This window comes from Lampetra planeri, chromosome 2 (assembly GCF_965212315.1).
Source record: "Lampetra planeri chromosome 2, kcLamPlan1.2.h2, whole genome shotgun sequence".
Lineage (NCBI taxonomy): Eukaryota > Metazoa > Chordata > Hyperoartia > Petromyzontiformes > Petromyzontidae > Lampetra > Lampetra planeri.
Window position 1 is genome coordinate 18,745,372 of NC_136108.1, and position 8,289 is coordinate 18,753,660.

The window sequence follows — 8,289 nt, forward strand, 5'->3', positions numbered from 1 at the left end:
GGAATCGATGTAAATGTACGCATCGCTACGCACCTAATTCTTTATACGTGAAATGTGATGCGGGTATCGTAAAGTTTAACCATTTATACTGGTAGGAACCCACTAGTTCCACCAGTCCACAGGGGATTATTGTGTCCGTCCGTCGTGCAGGGAGAGGCTGGGTGGGGATGGAGGGGCTGGGTGGGGAGGGGAGGGTGGAGAGGGGCTGGGTGGGGAGGGTGGGGCTGGGTGGGAAGGGGCTGGGTAGGGAGGGGAGGGTGGGGAGGGGCTGGGGGGGGCTGGGTGGGGCTGGGTGGGAAGGAGCTGGTCACCCCGTGGTGCCCTTATAAAACTCAACGTTTAACCTACTCACGCCGGCTTGTGCCCGCCCTCACAGTCGGGCATATTTGCGGAATACACCACGCCGCCGTTGACCCTGGCCGTTGACCGAGCAACCCAACGTTCCTACCAGCTCCCTCCGCAGGAATGTGTTATTCAGCGAACAAATCAATACATCCGTGCCAGCTTGGTCAACCGGGAACCGTTGTGGGCAAGATACCCGCACCTCGGTTTACGTCGGGGATGCGTTCCTGAAATGTGCGACGACGAATATCGAAACGAGGTGAATCAAAGCGACTTACAACAGGGTTGGTATTAGGAGGAGACGAAGGCTGAGAGGAGGCGACGGATAACGAGAAAGGCGAAAATCGGGTTATTGCTGAATCACCCGTGCATTTGTTAAGTCCTCAAACCGGGTGTCATATATTCTTGTCCACTTTTTTAACGTCCAACACACGTTGTGGCATGACACGGGCTATTTATTGTAATAATCATTTGCAATACTACCGGCTACTGTCAATAAAATGCGTGACTGATTAATTGGGGGGAGGGGGGGGGTTCCTGTGGCTCTGTGGAAGTCCGCGCCAGGCGACAACAGCTGACGAGTTTGGAGCAGTGGCCGCCGCTCGCCAGCCTCCCACTAAAACACGGCCAACGCTGGGCCAACGCTGGGCCCACGTTGGGCCCAACGGTGGCCCAGCGATTCCAACTGCAGCCCACGTTGGGCCCAACGGTGGCCCAGCGGTTCCAACTACAGCGCCAACGTTGGGCCCAACGTTCAGCCAACGTTGGCCCGAGGTTCGGACAGCGTTGGCCCAACGTTCAGCCAACGTTGGCCCGACGTTCGGACAGCGTTGGCCCGAGGTTCGGCCATCGTTGGCCCGACGTTGGGCCGACGTTCCACGTTTACTGGGCTGGAGCTGGCCCGGCTGAGCCACGGGAAGCCGCTGTGTGGAGCCAGGCGCCGTAAAGCCAGCGACATCCCAAGCAATGCCAACGCAAATACAGAGAGAGAGAAACATAGCGCAGCACCTCTCGACAGACACGGCGTGGGGGAGCCCTTCATCATCCAGCAGTGGGCTGGCGACATGCAAGCACGTGTAGGGGTGTGTGTGTGTGCGTGTGTGTGTGCAAGGCACGGTGTATTTCACTGGTGAAGCAAAGCAGCTTTTACACTGCACACGCTGTAATTGGCACGCAACGTGCATCCCTCGGGTTTCATTTGCCCTATAAATTGCCTGACGCCAGCAACAACGCCGCTGTGTTTAGACACCCTGTGAACAACCCACACCACCATGTGCTCGGTGTCCATCCACTGCTGGATGAATGTAATGTGGGTACGTCGATATTCTTGAAGAGGACGAGGAATGACGACTAAACGCGCACGCGCACAAACGCAGTTCTAAAGAAATGAGTTTTCCAATCTCGACTTGAGTTTTTCAATTCGGACAATGCCGGGCATCCCCAAGCCTGTGATAATCAATTATCCGTCCATACTTCACCACGATGATCAAGTTAATTTCATGTAGTTCAAGTTCATGTATTAGGTATAGCCCTGTGAGCCATTCGGCTCTTGAATCGGGTGCAACCGCAACAAAAAACATAAAAGAGAAAACATCTTAAAGTGAATATGTGACTAAGTGCAAACAGAAAATCCAAGAAAAGACAGCAAAATATTGCAGAAAAAAAATCACCGTACACCAACGCTGTGTGCAAAAATCCCAGTGGGATGCAAGTCAAACAACAACAACCATAAGACAACTTAGATTAAGGCCATCAGTCTAACTCTGTACTACAACAAACAAACATGGCTAAACCAGTACACTTTTCGAAATCACCAAAATAAAGCCATGAAAGCAATGAAAAAGCAGCTGCGCCCAGAATACCCGCCCTCACCCCACCCCGAAATCTGCAACAAATCTTGCTTAGCCTCTGACAAGATGAGTCGCCTTCCACGATTGCTTTGCCGTACGGCGCTGGGTACAAATTGTAACGTGTTCACAGAGGACGTCAATGGTGTATACGTGTTGATGTTGTTGTTGTTGGACTTCTTTCGCATCGCGTCCTGCAACAAACTCGGGGGCGCATAACGAGACACATCCTGGGAATTGTTTGGCCAAGGACCCACGTCTCGCGTTTACTAAACGACACTCGGCCGTGCTCGATGCACTGAACAAGATCCGTTGTTGCGCCGAGGACCACCACCGAGACTGCAATCCCCTTGCACGCATATTCGGTCCTGGGCAACGCAACACAGCGACACAAGGAAGACACGTGGCGGCACTTAGAGCCCGGCTTGCATAACCGTGCACAAGAACGGGGAACTCTCTGCCCGTCGCTTAGAACTGGCCCCGCCGAAGGCTCCCATCAGACACACATTTGGCAAAGAGGCGTGCACTCCCAACGAGCCGTGTGCTGCAAGACGGCAATCGGCAGCGGGGGGAGTAGGAGGGGCTTTCTTACCTCCACTGCCTCCTGTGGCACAACACTCCCAGCGATTGTTGTCTTTTCCCCCACGTGCGATGCGAGGGACAACCGCTCTCTCCCCGACACTCCGCCCCCTCCAACAGCAGCTAGACTTTGTAGAAGCCCAGTCGGCAGGAGTAGCAGCATCTCATGATCAAGGCAACACACACACACGCACGCCCGCGCACGCGTGCACACACAAAGGTTGTGGATTTCCACGCCAACTCGCCCACAGGACCAGCAACAACACGCTCTCTCACTCCACTCCCCAGTGCTTCTTCCCAGATTACCTCCATACGCGTGGTTTCCACCCCAACCTCTCCCCCCCCCCTATTCCGAGTAATTTAGCATACCACCCCCAAACACCCCCCACCACCGAATCTCTCCCAAACTTCGGGCCAGTCTATTAGGTATAGCCGGGTCTTGTGCCTACATCCTGTCTGCCAGCTGGCTCTAATTTCCTTTCTGCAACTTGGCCCAGTCTAAAAATGTTTTTTTCTTTCTGCTGTCGAGTGGGGGCTGCCCGGGTTCTGAAGTAAAACTGTGGAAGGGGGTTGGTTGTACGTGGGCTTTGTGAGCAGGCTCTGCAAAAGAGATTTTCTTTTCTCGACGTGCATGTTTGTATAAAGTTAAATTGCCCAATTTAACACACAGTACGGTAACCATGACACGTCATCAATTGGATTATAGACACACACACACCAGAAAGATAGATGATATTTCGTGTACAGAATTATGACTCTGACAGCAACCCCAAAGACAATTTTATATATGAGTTACAGGCTGAAAATGTGCATGAAAATCCATTATGCTGTCAAAGTACAATCGACTTTGGGTCGTATTTTATTCCGTGGGTTGTCATAGAGTCCATTGTTACTCTGGAAGTCATAACCACAAATTGGCACCCGTAATGGCTAAAGTGGATTCGTTGCGCAAGCAGAAAACGGTAATAAAATGCCTCGTTATAGAGACGGCGTTACGGGCTATTTTGCAGATTGTGGGCAACGTAATGAGCATGAGTTTCATGTTAGATTTGTGGACTTCAGATATTGCAATGTTTTATGACCGAATTTTATAATTTTTGAAAACTTTAAATGGATACGTTGTAATCATTTGAGCCACTTAAGGATGAATAATTTGGAGCATAATCTTGTAATTATTTTATTCTCAAAATTAGTTTTAGGTAAATTACTTCAATAATGTTCAACTGTTATCATTTTAATTATATACATAATAAAGACAAATATTTGTTTTCTAAATAAATGTTTTATCTAAAAAAAAATTGAATTATCCAGAACAGGGTCACTTAATGGCGATGTTGTTTATCAGCACGGTCCGGCATTGCTGTGTTTGGCCACTGCATTCGTCATGAGTCTCGATGCATGTGCGCGGAAACGGAGACATCCCAGCGAAATCTCACCACCCAGAGGTCCACACAGCGGTTGGACTAACGATGCGTTTGGTTGTGCACGACGTTCACACGTCACAACTCGAACGAAGCGTCACTGCGTCATCTGCACGTTTATTGATCGGCTCGGGTTGTGCAGTGGGAAAAACAACGACACCTCCTGAGCCGTGCTGGGCTGGCTTGGCACTGCCCCAGCTCGGTTCGGCTGTGCAGTGAAAACGGGGCACGAGAGGCCAACGGCAAGGCAGGAGAACTGGAGTGCTGACCTCTGTGGAAACTCACAATAAACATGCAATGTCAGGTCAACGTTAGCTGACATTACAACGTGAAGTCAACGTTGCATGTTTACTGGGCTGTAGTGAGGGACGCCAGGTAGAGGTCATTCAAGTGTATGGCTATTAACTATTGTTTTTTATTACCAGGTAAGGCCCACTGAGCTATATAGATCTTTTTTCAGAAGCGACCTGGCCACAAATGATAGCTCAACGAAGTGGCTTATCGTGTGGAAATGTATCGCAGCCAAATACTAAATGTGGTAGGGACAACCCGGAGGACCTGGAAAAAAATCCACGTGGCCACGGGGGAGAGACCACGCAAACTGCAAATACACAGCAGCAGGCGTCAGGGTCGGATTAAACCCACGACCTCCTGTATACCAGGCGAGGTAGTTAACATCTCCTAGCCACCACAGCGCCCCAACTAGATTACAACTACCGCACACAGTCTTGACCGCCTAGTAAATCACGTCAGAATGTCTACATTGATCGGATTTTTGTCTAACATTCACAAATTTTGTCCGTAGAAATCGAGTAACACAGATGATGCCCGTCAACTTAGGAACCATGAAGCATTTCGGAAAGCAATTAGCAATCTGGTGTTCGACTCTAATTCCAGTCGCTTCTGTATTTCCCGGAGCTATATTGTCAGCCTTGGAATCGATTTTAATTAATGAATCGATACAATACATTCACCCAAGTGTAGGGGGGGGGACTAACCCGATCTTGCATTATTAAGACAAACCCATGATCGCGTGTGGGAAATGTAAGTAATACAATTTAAAACGTAAACTTGAGAAAGTATAATAATCCAATTCTGAGAAAACACTGGCGATACCGTGCGGTCTGTTTCACATCAGTGTCAGCTTTGTGGCACGAATAGAGTTTTATAGCGTGAGTAAGACACGTCCCAAGAACAATTCAACTCGAGCCGTAAATATTCCACCACCAAAGATGCCAGTAGGGGACTATGATAGCATAATTTGCCACACATGCTGAGTGATATTCAATACGCCAGCAATCCATAAGGCACACATTTTAAAATATGTATATAATTCACGTTTTTACAGCAGCCCTCCTTTGCTTCACAACACAGCTCCACGTCTCTCCACATGAAGATTTACACCCGAGAAGCATAATGAACGGCGGAGTCGCGGTCGAGGCTTGCGCGAATTCGATTCTGGGCCACGGCTATCAGCAATGATTAATATCAGAGCCGGTCTGCGGCCGTCTGGAACGCTCTTCCTTCCGATATTAGGAAGCCACTGGAGCTATGCACTTTTAAATAGTCTAGATTGAAAACTAATTTCTTTAGAACTGCTTTTTGTGTTCTTGCCCCACACCGCAGGTTAGCACGGTTGGCTACGTACGGTGCTAAAGAAGTTCAACGTACATTGACCTCTCCCCTTCACCAACCCGCACTCATCAAAGCAGTGAATTATGATAAGACAAAAAAAACCCGATATGATCGCCATAGCATGAGGAAAAAATGGAACGCAGCTTTAAACATGTATGCGATTCTTTGTTTCCAAATACTCAACAGGAATGCTGAATGGCAATTACTGTACGATTGGAAATATGATTTTAATTAACTCATTCTCCTCCAATTCCTACTGGGTCAGTTGCCAAACTTGGCTATCAGCCACTTGTTTATTGACAAACTCGAAAACACAAGAGACCGTTCACTCAAATGGTTTGACTCGTGCACCACTGAACGTTGAGCTCGATGCTGGTGAACCGGTCTGCAAAACCAAACCACAAAGGCCACTGGGAGGTGATTGAATCGTTGACTTTCATGGCCACGTGGCCACAGGGATCCAAAAGCAAAATCTATATCCAAAGTCTTTCCCTACCCCCACACGTGACCTTTCTGCTTCATCCCTTGTGCAATGACTTCGGGCACGAACTGTGGAGGGCTCTTCTGTTGAACTTCAACGCGACTTTGGGACCGTGAGATAGCGCCGACGCGGAGACCGTGAAGACAGTGACGAGAAGACAGCGGTGACAGAAAGTCAGCGTGACCATCCCTCTGGCAAGTTCCCGAACCTTCCTGGGGCTTGCAATCGTTCCCTTCCGCTCTCCCCATCCTGTTGTCACCACTTGCGACCAACTAGTCGACGTAGCACCGTCTTTACAAGTGTGGGGAGTGTGCGTGCACCTGCTGGCTGTCAACCGCATGAGTAAGATAATCAGACAGCAAAGGGTGTTGTTGCGATTACGTTCTGACGCTACGAGGCGATCACACACCTCCCTTGGAAGGTGCCGGATGTGGTAAAAGTATTTTATTAGAAATTGCAGAAGGAACACTGTCGCTTATGTTTTAATACTGCAAGTTCTCAGATCTGTATTCTTTGGGTCTTTCCGTAGTCACGTAGATAGGTTGAAAGAAAATCAAAAGATCTATGCTTTGATCGCAACACAAGCGATCAAAACATCGTAGTTTTTTGTTATTTTCTTTGAACCTATCCACGTGACCTTACCGGAAAACCCAAAGAATATGAATTCCTGCAGTCACAAAAGCTTTAAGTCAATATTTTTCTCAGATCCGCCCAGTTTAATGTTGTATTTTCCACCAGGTTTAAGATGATCTTAAGTCTGGCTTTAGATGACGATTAAGATTAAGTACAGGACAACGTCTGCGACTACATTTCGGGCAAATCCGTTAATTTTTAAATCCTTTATATTAAGTTCACTTGCTTGCTTGCGCGCTTACGACCGTGCAAATCTTTCGCTCGTTTTTTAACCCACTTCCCGTGATCCAATCGAGCTGACATTTTGCACAGACTCGTTGTGCGTGACAATTTATTTTCGTGAAATTTTTTTTCCAAATTTTTACTTTTTAGGAAAAAAAAAAATATATTTAATTATCAATTGCTTAATGGTGGCAGGCAATCATCTGACCCATAGGTGGCAGCCATCTCAAGCCAGAGGACGAGAGGACTCTAGCCGCCACGCATATAAAGGATTTATAGTGAAAAACTTTTGTTTTTACGGGTTTCTTTTTTCTTTTTGAAGACCCATTAAACAGTCACTGGGGCCCAACCATGAAAGTCGTGGCAACATTGTGGCTCATGGGGAAATATCAATGGTGGGATACTTCCCAACGAGGCCACGAGTCAGGAGGGAGCAGTCGGCAGCAGCCAATCACTGGAGCTGAAGCTCTGGGGTAGTGGCCGTGCATTTCATAATTGCGTTGCGATTAAATAACTCCCCATGTAACACGATGTATGTTCCTGCGTACCAAGTGTTATTTTCTAATTGTTTATGCCTCAAATTGTATAGAAAATGGCTATTATTTTCCACAAACTTTGCTTTTGTGACCAGGACTTTATGTGAAGGAATGCCACAAGTGCACACGTTTTCTCATCTAAAATAGGTATATTTCAAAATACCACTGTCCTGGTCACAAAAGCAAAGTTTGTGGGGAATAATAGACATTTTCTCTATTTTTGACGTCGTTTTTTACCGCTTTGACGGCGTTTCGATATTCGTCGTCGCGCCTTTCAGGAACGCATCCCCGCCGTAAACAGTGCTACTGTATATACTTTTAATTTTACTGGTAGGAACCAACTGGTTCCACCAGCCCGCAGGGAATTATTGTGTCCGTCCGTCGTGCATCAAAAAAGGGAGGGGTGGGGCTGGGCGGAGGGTGGGGAGGGGCTGGGTGGAGGGTGGGGTGGGGCTGGGTGGGGAGGAGCTGGTTACCCCGTGGTGCCCTTATAAAACTCAACGTTTAACCTACTCACGCCGGCTTGTGCCCGCCCTCACAGTCGGGCATATTTGCGGAATACACCACGCCGCCGTTGACCCTGGCCATTGACT